This window comes from Armigeres subalbatus, chromosome 1 (genome assembly GCF_024139115.2).
Source record: "Armigeres subalbatus isolate Guangzhou_Male chromosome 1, GZ_Asu_2, whole genome shotgun sequence".
Lineage (NCBI taxonomy): Eukaryota > Metazoa > Arthropoda > Insecta > Diptera > Culicidae > Armigeres > Armigeres subalbatus.
Genome location: NC_085139.1, coordinates 289,990,968 through 290,005,432, shown reverse-complemented (window position 1 = coordinate 290,005,432; position 14,465 = coordinate 289,990,968). Strand labels below are relative to the sequence as shown.

The following is a 14,465-nucleotide window of genomic DNA, read 5'->3' as shown; positions in this document are numbered from 1 at the left end:
ATTGGCTGATGAGTTAGCTCGCACTGGAGCATCACACGACTTTATTGGTCCTGAGCCAGCTATTCCAATATCCAAGTGTTGGGTGAAGCGTTTGATTAGCTCTTGGGCTTCCACTCAGCACAAACAGTATTGGAGTAGTTTGGATTCATGTCGACAAACAATGTTGTATATCCGAGAGCCATCTCCGATAGTAGCAAGCTATTCAGCTAATCTGTCTAAACAGAATTGCACGTCACTGCCGACTCAACTGTCACATGGAAAATATCCAACGTGTTGAATCATTTGCCTGTGATGGTTGTGAATCCGATTATGGAACTTCTTATCATCTAATATGTAACTGCCCAGTTTATGCGCAACTGCGTTTCCAAATATTTGGTAAACACTTACTAAGTGAAATTGACTACAGAAACCTGAACCTTCAAAGTTGTGGTAAGGAGCTATGAGCTTTTGTACGTGTTGTATACGTTGTATGCCCTCTTCAAGGGTACCTTTCCCAATTTTCCCATTTTTCTCCCATCCATATTCTTTTCCTTTTTGTTCACTTCCTTTTCCGTCAGGTGCGTGATGAGAAAGGCTGTGAAGGCGATGGCACAAATCTCCCGAATTGAAGTGAACGTGCCCCTGGAGCCGACGTTCTGATGCATTTGCCCGGAATAAGGCGAAAGCGTAGATGACGTCTTCTTTAGAAGTACACATTTGCCAGGGATGAAGCCAAAAGAAAATGACTCCTCCTTTAAAAGTACGCATTTGCCCGAAAATAGGCAAAGGAGTAGATGACTCATTCTATAATAGTATGCATTTGCCCGGAAAAAGGCAAAAGAGTAAATGCCCCCTTCTTCAAAAGTACGACTTTTTCCGGAAGAAAGCAGAAGACTAGATGGCCCATTTTCCAAAAAAAATGCTTTCGTACGGAAGAGTCAAAGCGTATCTGATTTATTTTCTACGCATACGATCGGATTAAGACAAATGAGCAGATGATTCTATCTTTTAAAGCATACGATTTGTTCTTATAACGAGAAAGCTTGCATGCATTTGGTTGGAAGAATTCTAATGAGTAGACCATCCATTCAAAAGACGCATTTGATTTTTTTTAAATCATATTTCAGGAATAAGGCAAATTAGCACATTATTTCTTTATTTAAATCCATTTAATTTTTAAAATTTACCCGGAGTTAGGCGAAAAAGTAAAACACTTCTGAAACACGCATATGCTCAGAATAAGGCAATAATGCAGATTACTCTTGTAAAAAGAGCTTCTGCTCAAAGTTTTTATAATTCTTTTAATTTGTATGCGAAATGGTCTATATGCCAAACGACCCTAAAATCATTATGACTATTTTTTCTGAAAAGTTAGCAACAAGATTATCTTCTTTTTTGTTGCTGACAAAAAATTTCGGATCTTTGTCATTATTATCTCTGACAAAAACAAAGCTTTGTCGTTCGTTCTCTTTTGTCGCTTGTTTCGCATGCGCATTCCAAAAAAAATGATTCCCTGATTATGCGCCAAACGGTCTTTATGCCAAATGGATATTCAACTCGTTATGCCAAATGACATTATGCCATTTGGGGTAGCTCCGTTTAGAACCACTACTGGACGTAGTTAGATTTATAAAATTCCACTCTGGTGGTTGATTGACAAAATCGCTATAAGACCTTTCGGATCAAGAAAAAAAAATCAACTTTGGGGTAAGTCTTTGGATAGTTGGGTTAATGAAATCAGGTTCTGAAGTATTTTCACCAATTTTTGGGAAACGACTGTGGGGTTTAATCATAGATCATTAATTAACGGCTACGCAGTCTCATATGATTAAAACGAGTTTTTATTCGTCCGACGTTTCGACACGGGATTAGTGTCTTCTTCAGGGGAAGCTAAAATTTAATACATATACTAATTATACAGTCTTTGATTATGTTTGGTGTTAGTCTTACAATGATTTGTTCGTTTTTTGTCTTATGTTTTGTCTAACTTTAACTGTCTGGTTATTATGGTGTCGGTACATACTGTGAATAAAATTGTGTTTGTTAAATTTGCTTCGTTCATCATTAAAACTATTTCATAAACTGTCTTACGTCTCAGAATCACTTTCCATTTCACTAAAACTGGCAAATGGCGCAGTTTTCCTTTTACAATCTCCTCATCGAAAACCCCATTCTGGTTGGTAGCCAATGGAGCCCTATCGGAATAATTTACCTATCCTTTGAGTTCTTGCTCTTTCGCTTTCGCTTATCAGTTTTGGTGGTGTTCTGTATGTAATGCAGCACAGCTGCGTATGTAGTATTGAGTCCATCAATATCTGTTCTCTTATTTACGGTGTGGGGTGTGTTGGTAATGTGGCACATTTCTAGAAATGGTAGTGTTGTTGGCTTATAACTATGGTCAATAATTTGTGTGCGTTCTAAATTAAATCTATGGTCATGGTCAATACAATGTTGGATCAAAGCTGTCGTCGTCTCAATGAGTGCATTCTTAGCTACTGTGGTGTTGGTTGTGTTATCATTTGTCAATTTTTCTAGTCTGTTTACGTTCGTTTTATGTCCTGCTAGTCTTTTCCGTAAATTGTTTTTAGTCATTCCTACGTAACAGCTATCGCAATCATTACAAGGTATTTTATATATGACGTTACTTAAATCTTCTTTTCTTACAGGATCTTTCACTTTGGTATGTAGTTCATGGATAGTGTGGTGTTGTTTAGTAGCTATAGTTATGTTGGAATAGTCTTTTGAAAGAACTTTAGAAATACGGTCAGATAATACAGGTATGTAGGGAATGGATCTATACATTTTTTCATTACTTGATGTTTCAGGTTGTGTTGTCATCGATCTTGCGTTGTCACCGGAGTTCTTCGGATGGGTGATGTGGTTTGTATTACTTGCATCGGTTTCTTGGTGAATTGATGCTACTGGTGCAGTTTGGGGGTGGGAATAAAACTAATAAAAAACTAATAAACGAATAAAAACTCGTTTTAATCATATGAGACTGCGTAGACGTTAATTAATGATCTATGGTTCTGAAGTATGTTGATCGATGTTCGGAATCGTTATCGGACCTAGTCGAATAAAAAAAAATCCGAATCTGGCGGGGCTCGGTCGGTGCTTTGAAGGAACTAACGGACTTCGATGGGTTAATTGAAAGCAAATATGGAGTCGGAATTGCTATTCCACCACGTCGGATCAAGGTGGATGAAGTCACTAAAGGTTGTCGATGGTTTGGGGCAGTTAAATAGTTGGGTCAATGAAATCCTACTCTGGAGTGGTTTGTTCGATGGTCGTCAAAAGTCCATTGGAAGCAGGAGGATAAAAAAAATCCAACTTTGGATTTTATTAATATGAGAAGGATAAAAGGAAAGTCCATGATAGTCATCAAAGACATGCTTCTCCAATCAATTATTGGTCTTCAAATATTTATGGGTTACCAAAATCCATTAATCTTTATGTTGGTTGGACTACATGAAGTTTTTCTTAATTAAACGAACACATTTTTACGAAAAAAAAACTTTGATTGGAAAATTTGTTCTGAGAAGTTTTGGCTTCCTCAGTCTTTTCTAGTCAAAACGATGAGTTTTATTTAACCCGACGTTTCGGCCTTTTATTTGGCCTTTTTCAGGGGTAAAGACAGTTTCAACTTTAAAAAAAGCCAAAATAGAAGTTTTTCACTATTTTGACTATATAAGACTAGAAAAGCCAGAAACAATCCCAGAATAAACGAAAAAAATTATCTCAAATTTACACAAACCCATACCACTACCTTCTGGTATCAGTTATTAGAACAAAAGGGCCCTTCGGAATTCGGTTTATCAGTTGGTAGATGTAGTATAAATGTAGTCATTGAAGAAAAACTGAATAATTTCTCCACCATTTATTTCTTACTGCTGTTAAGCATTACTCTCCTTTATCCCGGTCCCGGATGACTTTGAGAAACCTGAACAAGAGTCAAAAGTAAGACCAATCCGCATAACATGATGATGTGTAAATAAAGAAATGTTCTTGGTTTCTTGACATCTGCTCCGAAAGATACTTCGTGAATTTTTAAAGATTTTGATTATTTTGAGTTTGACTAATCGGACGATGAGATAGATAGATAGATAGATAGATAGATAGATGGCTAGATGGCATCTAGATGGCTAGATGGCATCTAGATGGCTAGATGGCATCTAGATGGCTAGATGGCATCTAGATGGCTAGATGGCATCTAGATGGCTAGATGGCATCTAGATGGCTAGATGGCTAGATTTTGCACAAGCCATTTCAATTGTGCTTGCAAATTAGTATTGGAAAATTTATTTTTTCATTATGTTGATTATAGTGCTTCCTCATTAAGCGCAGAGTAAAAGAAAACCTACATAGCTGAAAGGAATACTCAAGAGCTTTCACTCAGCGTAAACCGCGTCCTAATTAATCGGCCCAATAAATAGATAAACAGAAGAAGATAAATGCCTCAAATCATACTGACATCACTGCTCCTGCCGAAGGTATGGGCTTTGTTTACCTTTTTACCGCAACAGACGAGCTAAGCTATGTGGACACGAATCGTGGTGAGTGACTTACATCGATCGCGCGATCGTAAACCCACTCAACATAACATCGCCACCACCCAAAAATTCCTCCCAATCTGTCTCTGGCTTCTCACGCGGCTTCACATATCGCCGGACATGCGTATATGCGTCCGTTGCGGTTGTTGTGTTATGGTTCGAACCACATCCACGTCCACTCGCACTCATTCGGTCCCTCGGTTCTAGTTGCGACTGCGGCGGAGTTCAGTTCAGTTAGTATCCAGTAGGCTGTGTGTATTTTGTGCAAACCAGCTAAAGCTAAACCGTCCGATCGTCGTCGTCGTCGTCGTCGTGATCGTGCTCGCTGCAGCAGACTGGGACTTCTCCAGCCTGGCCCAGCTCAACGCTTGCTCAGTTGCTCAGTAGCGTTGCAACGGTTTGAGTGGTTTGTTTTTCTCCTGTTCAAAGACCCGAAACACGAGAACTTTGTTTGCTTTGCTTTGGCTGGTCAATAAATATTATGATGGGGTGCGTTTTGGTTGTCGCCACCATCGAATCGGCGATCCTAATGCGCCGCAGATCAAGTTGTTCAAAAGTGGAATGATTCGTGTATTGTGTTCGAATTGTGATGAATGATGACCCGTCGTCGTTCGGTGTGATTATCTCCGACATGTTGTGCAGCTGATGCGAAATACCTACTTGGAAGGTTTATTTTCGTAGAGCTGACGACAGTGCGGTGGGTTGCTCGCAGTAACGAATCGAAAGTCAAGTGCACGCGGCGGCAACCAGTTCAGGATTCGGGACGACTCACAGTCAACTTGAAAATTGAAAGTGTTTTATCGGTGAAGACGACGCAGAACAGCCAGAGGGCGATGCGAGCATAGTGCCAGAGGTGGGGAACGACAAAACGAGATTCTGGAGTGCCGATTTGATTGATCGTCGACTTCGTCGAGTGCGTGTGATTTTTATTGGCATTCTACACCGTGGGACGGACCCCTTTGGGAGGCAAAAAATAGAAGAATAAAAAACGTGCCTTGTAGTTCTGAGTCTATGTGAGAATAAAACAGAAACATACAGAGCGCAGCAGCAGCAGCAACAGCGGTGAAGTGCATTGTGTTGGGCCTGTCGGCTTGGATTGTCATGTGAATAAATTAGGGAGACCGTAATCGGATTAAATGCCTGCGTATCTACGAGGTGCGATCGGGACGGGAATCGATTCCGGTGGACCCACTACTGGTTTGTGAGCACCATTAGGAGGCACATTAAAATAGTAAAACTATCACGGTAAGGAAAATGTCGCGTTTTATGTTCTACATGTTGTAAAAACGGTTCAACCTTGCAATGGATACTTTGAGGTTTCAATGCATTTCGGAACACGGTTAATATCTCAATGTACTCTGAATTCTGTTATTACAAGATTTTTTTAACACAATTTTATTTTAGACGATTATTTTTACACAATTTACTTGAAATTACACGATTTTTATTTGTACGATTTTCACAAAGTTACGCGATTTTCAAAAACTATACATATTTAAAAATGTTGTCGGTGTCTTATCAGTTTTTAAGAAAGGGAGGTACATAGTATAGAATATATATTCTACTTATTTGGCTATACTTCAATGGCTGTACATGACAACCGGAACTTGATCTGCTTTTCAAATTAGTGTTCTATTAGCATTTCCACAGTTATTAGTTGAAAGGTTTTGCAATGCCCGCCATTGCATGAATATGTATCTTGTGTGGTAAGTAGAGAATATTTTCGGAATTTCCACGGAAGAGTTTTCATGGGATTTTTATTGTTCCAATAATTAGTAATCCAAATGAGCTCAAAATTTCAGAAGACACTCAGAACATGATAAAGAATCAGATGAGCACTGTGGAGCAAAATCGATTTTTTGAACCACCCTAATGACCATCCTGCAAGCTTTTTCTGGTCCCCCAAGATCCCTGCTGCATTTTACTTGCTTACATATGACCATCCTGCAAGCTTTTTCTGGTCCCCCAAGGTCCTGGCAGCAAAACATTTTTTTTTTACTTTTTTGAATACAATTTTTGTGCTGGAGGAGGAGGGGGGTTTGTTATGACCATCATGCAATATTTTAACGGTCCCCCAAGGTCTCTGCTGTATTATACTATTTTTTAAATATTTTTGAAAACAATTTCTGTGCTGGAGTGGGAATGTTATGACCATCCTGCAAGCCTTTTCTTGTCCCCCATGGCCCCTGCTATATATTTTTGTGCTGGATGGGGAGGGGAGGAGGTTATGACCATCCTGCAAGCTTTTTTTGTTCCCCCAAGGTCCCTGCTGTATTATACTATTATTAAATATTTTTGTTTGAAAACAGTTTCTGTGCTGTGGAGGGAAGGGGGGTGTTATGATCATCCTGCAAGCGTTTTCTAGACTCCCAAGGCCCCTGTTGTTATGACCATCCTGCAAGCTGATTCTGGCCCCTCAAAGTCCCTGCTGCATTACAATATTTTTATATATTTTTGAGAACAATTTCTGTGCTGCAGGGTGCTTTGGTATGACCATCCTGCAAGCTTATTCTGGTCCCAAGAGGTCCTTGTTTTATTAGTAATGTATCCCGTTTCCATGATGCCAAGAAATTTAGTTTAATCTAATTGTAATTTCTTGCAGGGTGGTATGGTATTGGGTAACAAGCTGTACTAAAAATTATTGTACTAAAGAGAACTCGCTGCAGGTGTGGCGCAGGGTAACATTTCCAGCCTGAAGCAATCTTTACTGCTTTTACAATATTCCGACATAATTTCGAAGATTCCTACATATTGCAGGATCTTTTGTGAAGTCTATGTGAATTTTTGGAATTTCTTGGGAGCTTCCTGCAATTAAGGGAGATTTCCAGTTTACTGCCGCTTGTCGTTTAATACTGCAATTTGTTTTTTGACACACTGAACTGTTCAACCTCCTTACCTTTATTTCACAATCATTTTGAAATTAAGAAATGGACAGATCAGTTAAGAAGGTATGCCCAAGAAAGATTTGCCAAAGGTTCTGCAAAAATATAAGATCTATCGAGTACAAAACAGTAGAGAGCCCTTTTTAGAAAATAGATTTACTGAAACTAAAGTCCTTGTTTGCCTTTTTACAGCAAAAGACTGTTAGATCGAAAAGGCTGTTGGTGCTGTTAGACTATTAATACGATATGGTAGAGAAAACATTACATTTTTATGTAAACGGATGCAAGGTACAAAACAAAAATTTCAAAATTGAGGACCGTCACAAAGTCATGTAAGATTTTGAACGTTAATAACGCCTTTATCTTTCGATGGATTTTCTAGATTTATATATCAAACGACTCGGAAACTCTCCATCAATTTGCAAATATTATTGAAACTATTGATTATCATCGTTAATATATTGAAAATTTCAATGCTTTCCAAACCCGGTCAAAATTTTAGAACCAACCGATCCTGTTCATGCATCCCTAACACAGACATCAGTTTGATGTAAGTTACGCTTCATTTTCTCTATGCATAAAAAGACCCTTATTTCGGGCGCTCGCATCATTTTTGTTCGAGCATTCCCGGAGAGCGGACATAACGCTCGATCGGTAGCAGTGAGTCACCAACGGAGGCGATCGTCTGGCAGAGAGCAGGCCATGGTATCGATGACGTTGGTGGTGTCATCGATGGTGGGGAAGCGGTGGTTGCTGATAGTGATTATAGACATGGAAAATAAATTGGTTCTTATACCACCATTATATTTAGAATAAAGTTAGACTGAGTGTTTTTTTTTTTTCAAAGTGCAACCGCTAGTGTCTGTGGCAAATTCTTGGCGTCAAGTGAAATTTTCCCACAAGATTTTGAACTCGGATTAGTTGCTCCGAGAAGTCGTTGGGAATCAAATGGATGTTGTTAGCATGCTCGTTGACGGCTGCTTCGTGTGGACTGACGATGTTCTGCCCAAGATTGTGTGAGCTGACGAAGTGACGACCTATTTCAGCGACCTTCTCTGCAGGAGTTATCAAGCGATCCTTAGAGCCATTATTGTCTAGTGGGATCAAAGGTGGAATGGGCCGAGGCTTGGATTTTAGTATTTTGGTCATTTTCCAGAACGGCTTAGCATAATCTGGGAGAGTGCGGATCTTATTTGAGAAATCGTTATTTTTGAGGTCCACCATTCTGGCCTGGATAATTTTTGTGATTCGATTGCAGCGTGCCTTAAGTACAGGCAGTCCAGTACGCTGGAACTGCCTGCGAGTGACATTCCGCAATTGAATCAAATCTTTGGTGAGTGTATCGATGTTTAAGGAGTTGCTTACCTGTCGAGCCGTCTGTACATGTTGCTCCCGGGCCGCCGTGATCGCCTCCTCGATAGCGCAAAGCTGGCGGTCGATACTTTCCGGCGTCTCCGGACGCACCTCGTAATCGACGGTGTTATCGACGCACTGCTGGAACCGCTGCCAAATCACCCGATGGTAGTTTCGCCGTAACTGCAGGTGCCGATTGACCAAGGAGCCCAGTTCCGCCACCACCGGAACTGAGCTCCTGGTAGACGACCGGCTGCGAGACGTGGTCACTCAGGTTTGTTATGTAGAGGTCGAGTGTTGCGTGGACACCGGACCGACTCAGCCGAGTGGGGGAATCCGGGCTCAAGATCGTGTAGTGGCCTTCCTCCATGTCGTTGCTCCAGATGGTGCCGTTTCGATTGCCGCGACTGTTGCCCCAGGCTTGATGTTTGGCATTGAGGTCGCCGGCAATGATAAACTGACCTTGCCTCCGCGTAAGCTTGACGATGTCCCTCCGAAGGGCAGCCGATGATCCATCGCCGGCTTTGGCTTGCGTTGGACAGTACGCCGCGATGAGCGCGATTGTGCCGACCGAAGTGGTGATTTCGACACCGATGGCCTTGTCGATATCGCTCCCAGTCAACGACGGTGTAACTTATAACGCCAACCAGCTTCAGGTCCTTCCAGGTAGTGGAGCCGTGCTCCAGATGGATCAGGTAAAGCTGGTCACGATATCTCCTCGCCTTGTCGTGACGAGCGATCTTGTGGACGGCTACTGGCTTCAGTCCGCAACTTTCAAGCTCTGATTGGAGCTCTTCCTCCTTCATGTCGTGAAGTCCTCGCAGCAAATGCTTCGTGCCGGGGTGGTCATGAGTGTAGTACTCATACTTGTGGACCTCGAGGAACTCCACGACGGATTGATGATGGTCTCTGTTTGCCGGCATCACTTTCACGCCCTCGCTGCAGAGCCGAAAAGTACATTTCAGCCCCTTAGCGATCAGCTGGCGAATTTTTGGGCGTAAATCCGGCGGATCGCCCTTCACAAACACGGGCGGGCACTTCTCTTTCCGCTCCGGTTGCACCTGCGGCAGCTGCGATTGCTGCTTCTTCCTCTTTTTCGGCGGATTACCGGCGTCATCAAGCGGCAACGGCGAGAACACGTTGCTCTGCAAAAGCTGCTTGGAGGGGTTACCCGCGCCTCCAAGATAAGTCTTAGGCACTTTTCCCGCGACTGAGTCTCCCATGACGGGTCCGGGAGAAAATAACGCCAACGCGAAGAAGCGAAAACGTATACAGCGAACGAATGAGAAAAAAAAACACTTGGAAAAAATGCGCGAGCAAAAAACACGTCCGTACGTGCTGCTGTCTCGAACTGGAATGACGCGCGCACGGGAAAACAACTTTCTTGTAAGAAGACAACTTTCTTTCTTAAGAAGACCATAACACTCACCGAAGGGGCGGGGCTAGAGGCTTCATTTTCTCTATGCATAAAAATACTCGTGTTTCGGGCGCGTGCGTCATTTGCGTTCGAGCATCTACGGTTCCGCTCTCCGGTAGCGTCGGTAGCGGTGGAGCGTGCGTCGGAGGCGATTGTCGAGAGGAGAGCAGACCATGGCGTCAGGTCAGGTAGCGATACCAGCGACAACGGCTGCCGCAGCAATGGCGGCGTCATCGATGGTAGAGCGGAGGTGGTTGCTGATTGTAATTTGAGATATTGAAAATAAACCGGTTCTTTTCAGGACCACCATTATTTTGGGAAGAAAGTTAAGCTGAGAGGATTTTCCAAAGTGCCGTTGCCAATGACCGACAAATTCTTGGCGTCCAATTTAATTTATTTAGCAAGATTCTGAGTTCTGTTATTGGCTGTTAATGATTTAAAATTAGCATTATTGAAAAGATTATAAATATAAAATTTACCGAAGACGAACTTCCTTCAAAGTAACAAACATAATTGGTTGGCGCCGGCAGCGGGATTGGGGCAGTCAATGCCAACAAAAAGTAACATTTTCTAGCAGAATCCTGACTTTGGTTTTGTTGCTGAAATGCACATTATTGAAAACAAACCGGTTCTTTTCAGGATCATCATTTATACAATGGAATGATGATCCGAGACAAGGTTTCTTAACCATACAAAACACAATCGCGTGACGACAGTGGACAGTTCAATCTTAGCAATTTCGTCGGACCGGACGTCGGTAGCGGAATCAAAAGCACACGACGAAGAAAGACGATGCAATAATCGCGTGGCTGACGTTGGCATCAGTAGCAGCCGAATGAAATTTTCTCAAAAGATTCTGTTTTTGGTTTTGTAGCTTTTAGGGTTTGCGCAGGTAATTAATTCTGATCATAAGCGCAATTTTATACAAGGCAATGTTGAACGGCAACGAATTTTCTTCAAAGTGTTTAACACATTCGCTTGGCAATGGCATATATAAATAACTTTTTTAAGTGCAAATGTCGTAAATTGCCGTATCCGTCCAATTTCTTATTTTGAATTTTGTTTGCAATCAGTGACATTAGAAATCAATGGCATAATGCACATAACATAAGTGGATCTTCGAACAAAATCCAATCCAAAAGTTGACCCCCTTTAGGTGAGCCAAAACTGTTATAATTAGGAACGGGAACATCGTTCTGTCATTTTCAAGTGTAAACAAATACCATATGATCTGAAAATTACTGAAAAACACTTTTATCCAAGACTACAAACAGCAAGATCTGTAGCCGAAGTATAATGATTTTATTTTTCTATCATAATTTTTTACATAGTTTTTAAAAATGACGGCTTGCATCCAAAGAGAAGGTCTCTCATATGCTGTTACTAACCAATTTATATTTGACGAAATCTAATTTGATTTATTTGTACGGTAAACTTCTATTTTCAGGCGATTTTTGATGAAATGTTCGTCTTTTATCCATTTTAATTTATTGATCATACGAAAATAAAATTCCTCTAAAATCGATATAATTTTTTTGAGTCAGCATGGTAAAAATCTAGATTTTATTCAACATGTGTAGAAAAGTGTATCCCTTATAACTGTTCTACATTGGGAACGAATCTTTATATACGCAGTCTTCGGTTTTTTCGAAAGGATGACGAGGGATACACCAATGTTTGTCTACGATGCGCAATAATCACAAAATAGATAGATTAGAAGCAACATTATAAATTATCAATCGTACGAAAGCAAACTCGCTTATCATAATGCAGGAGAGCATCGCAACTATGAGGTGTTTCCAATTTGGATATCATATAAAACGAAAATGTGATGATTCAACGTTAAAATCAAGATAATTTTTATCATGCCATGAAGCACGTAATCTGAATAGGTTATAGGGCACTGCACGGACTGCTTTGTCCCTTTCTCGCTGCAAAGAAATTAGAAAACAACAAGGCCAGTAAACGTCAAAATTTATGAAGAACGAAAGAGAAAGAGATGTTTCCGTGCAGTGCCCTATTACGATGTACGATATTAATGTTATCTCTTTTCATGGGATTCTTTTCATTATTAGAACATTGCTTTTGGGTTGATAGTATTCCGGGGCCCTCCTTAGCCATGCGGTAAGACGCGCGGCTACCAAGCAAGACCATGCTGAGGGTGGCTGGGTTCGATTCCCGGTGCCGGTCTAGGCAATTTTCGGATTGGAAATTGTCTCGACTTCCCTGGGCATAAAAGTATCATCGTGCTAGCCTCATGATATACGAATGCAAAAATGGTAACCTGGCTTAGAAACCACGCAGTTAATAACTGTGGAAGTGCTTAATGAACACTAAGCTGCGAGGCGGCTCTGTCCCAGTGTGGGGATGTAATGCCAATAAGAAGAAGAAGAAGTATTCCGAATACTTTTTACCAAAAGTAGAGCAATTTCAATGACATGTAAAAGGAAACAGAAAACATCAAAAAAATGTGCATTGAAAAATCCAGGTATATTTCTCCAGGTAATATTTCTATCCAGGTAATCTTTCTTTAAAGTAATCCGATAAATGAAACACTACTTGTTGTTATTGATAGCTTCAGAAAACATAGTGTAGAAGACTTTTGAAAGACAAAAAGTCGGTTACATACATGTTAGAATAAAAAGTCAAATTCGGGTGCGATGCCACACCACTGGGAGAGACGCCACACATGGGAAATGTTTGAGAAATGCGATTGATAAATATGCTCATGACAATGAATAAGCATTTGATATGTTTTTCGAATAAAAACATAATATTTCAACCAGACACCAAACAAATTCATCGTTTACTGGTTAACAGCCCGTGCGCGGCGCACGAATGGATTTTGTTCGAGTTTGTCAAATCAATATCAATACAATTAAATCAGTTACATACCTTAAACTCCTTTCTTTTCTACTTTAAAATTGTTTACCACAATCTTCAATTAATTATAAAAAACTATTTCAGCTCCTGAACACCCAACGCCATTAGGGGAATATTTTGTATAATTCCAATGCGAATCGTATTCAGATATACAATATAAGTCGCGTGACCCTTGTTAGATCAAATACTGTTATACTATCTTCTGACGTTTCGATGTTTCGTATAACAAATAAAAGTGTTATAAGGATACAACTTTTACTACCCGAGTTACACATATGTTATGTGCATAATGGCACTACATTTCTGAGAGCACCAAACTTCTTCTTCTTCTTCTTATTGGCATTACATCCCCACACTGGGACAGAGCCGCCTCGCAGCTTAGTGTTCATTAAGCACTTCCACAGTTATTAACTGCGAGGTTTCTAAGCCAAGTTACCATTTTGCATTCGTATATCATGAGGCTAACACGATGATACTTTTATGCCCAGGGAAGTCGAGACAATTTCCAATCCGAAAATTGCCTAGACCGGCACCGGGAATCGAACCCAGCCACCCTCAGCATGGTCTTGCTTTGTAGCCGCGCGTCTTACCGCACGGCTAAGGAGGACCCCTAAGAGAGCACCAAATTATTTTACGTAGTTTAGTCATGTCATGTACACAGCCCTTATGATATTTTAAAATGAAAATGGATAATGACTCCCTATATGTGCGCTTTTCATCATTTTCCTGGAGCAGGGCCACATAGCTTCTAGAGGGCAAAATCAAAAGCTTTTCGGACAAATTTCGGAGAAATTCGGGATCGAAAGTGAGGCTGGGTCGGCCACACTCTACGTAGGGGCGGAAACGAAATCTGTAAACAAGCATTAGACTGGAGCCCAGCGGGACATCGCAGCAGAGGCAGACCCAGAGGCTCTTGGCGGCGAAGCCTCAATAAAGAAATAAAAGAAGTCGACCGAAATCTAACCTGGCAACAGGTTAAAGCGATAGGTGGGCAACGCTCAGGATAGAGATCTTTCAAGTCGTCCCTTTTCACCACCGGAGGTGTACAGGATTCATAAGTAAGTTAAAGTTTTCGGACAAAACAGCAGTTAGAACTTAGTCTTAGAACCTAGTCTCTCACAGTGAGTCATGAGTCTGTTAGGATTCAGTAAAATTCCTCTCATGACTTCAGTAGAATTCCTCTGGGAGTTCAGTTGATTTAATTTTAGGAACTCAGTCGAACTCATCTCAGGTTATACATTCAAGTTCCTCTCAGGAGTTCGGTCGGATTGTTTTCAGGAATTTAAACGAATGAATCTCAGAAGTTCAGTCGAATCCATCTCAGGAGTTCAGTCGAATTCATTTTAGGAATTCAGTCGATTCCCCTAACAATTTCAGCTGAACTCATCTAAGGAATTCAAT

The 14,465-nt window shown here is 41.0% G+C and overlaps 1 protein-coding gene across 3 annotated transcripts in view; it reads left to right on the top strand.

The window, feature by feature from the left end:
* The window catches only part of LOC134207700 (uncharacterized), a 322,256-nt gene that overhangs the window by 71,381 nt on the left and 236,410 nt on the right, over positions 1 to 14,465 (top strand). Inside the window, exon 1 of one of the 3 annotated variants that reach the window (XM_062683513.1) lies at positions 4,927 to 5,774. The exons of the other annotated variants lie outside the window; for them this stretch is intronic. The gene's annotated coding sequence lies outside the window, so the exon portion shown is untranslated. Of the gene's footprint in view, positions 1 to 4,926; positions 5,775 to 14,465 lie in introns of those variants that run through there. 3 annotated transcript variants of the gene reach the window in all.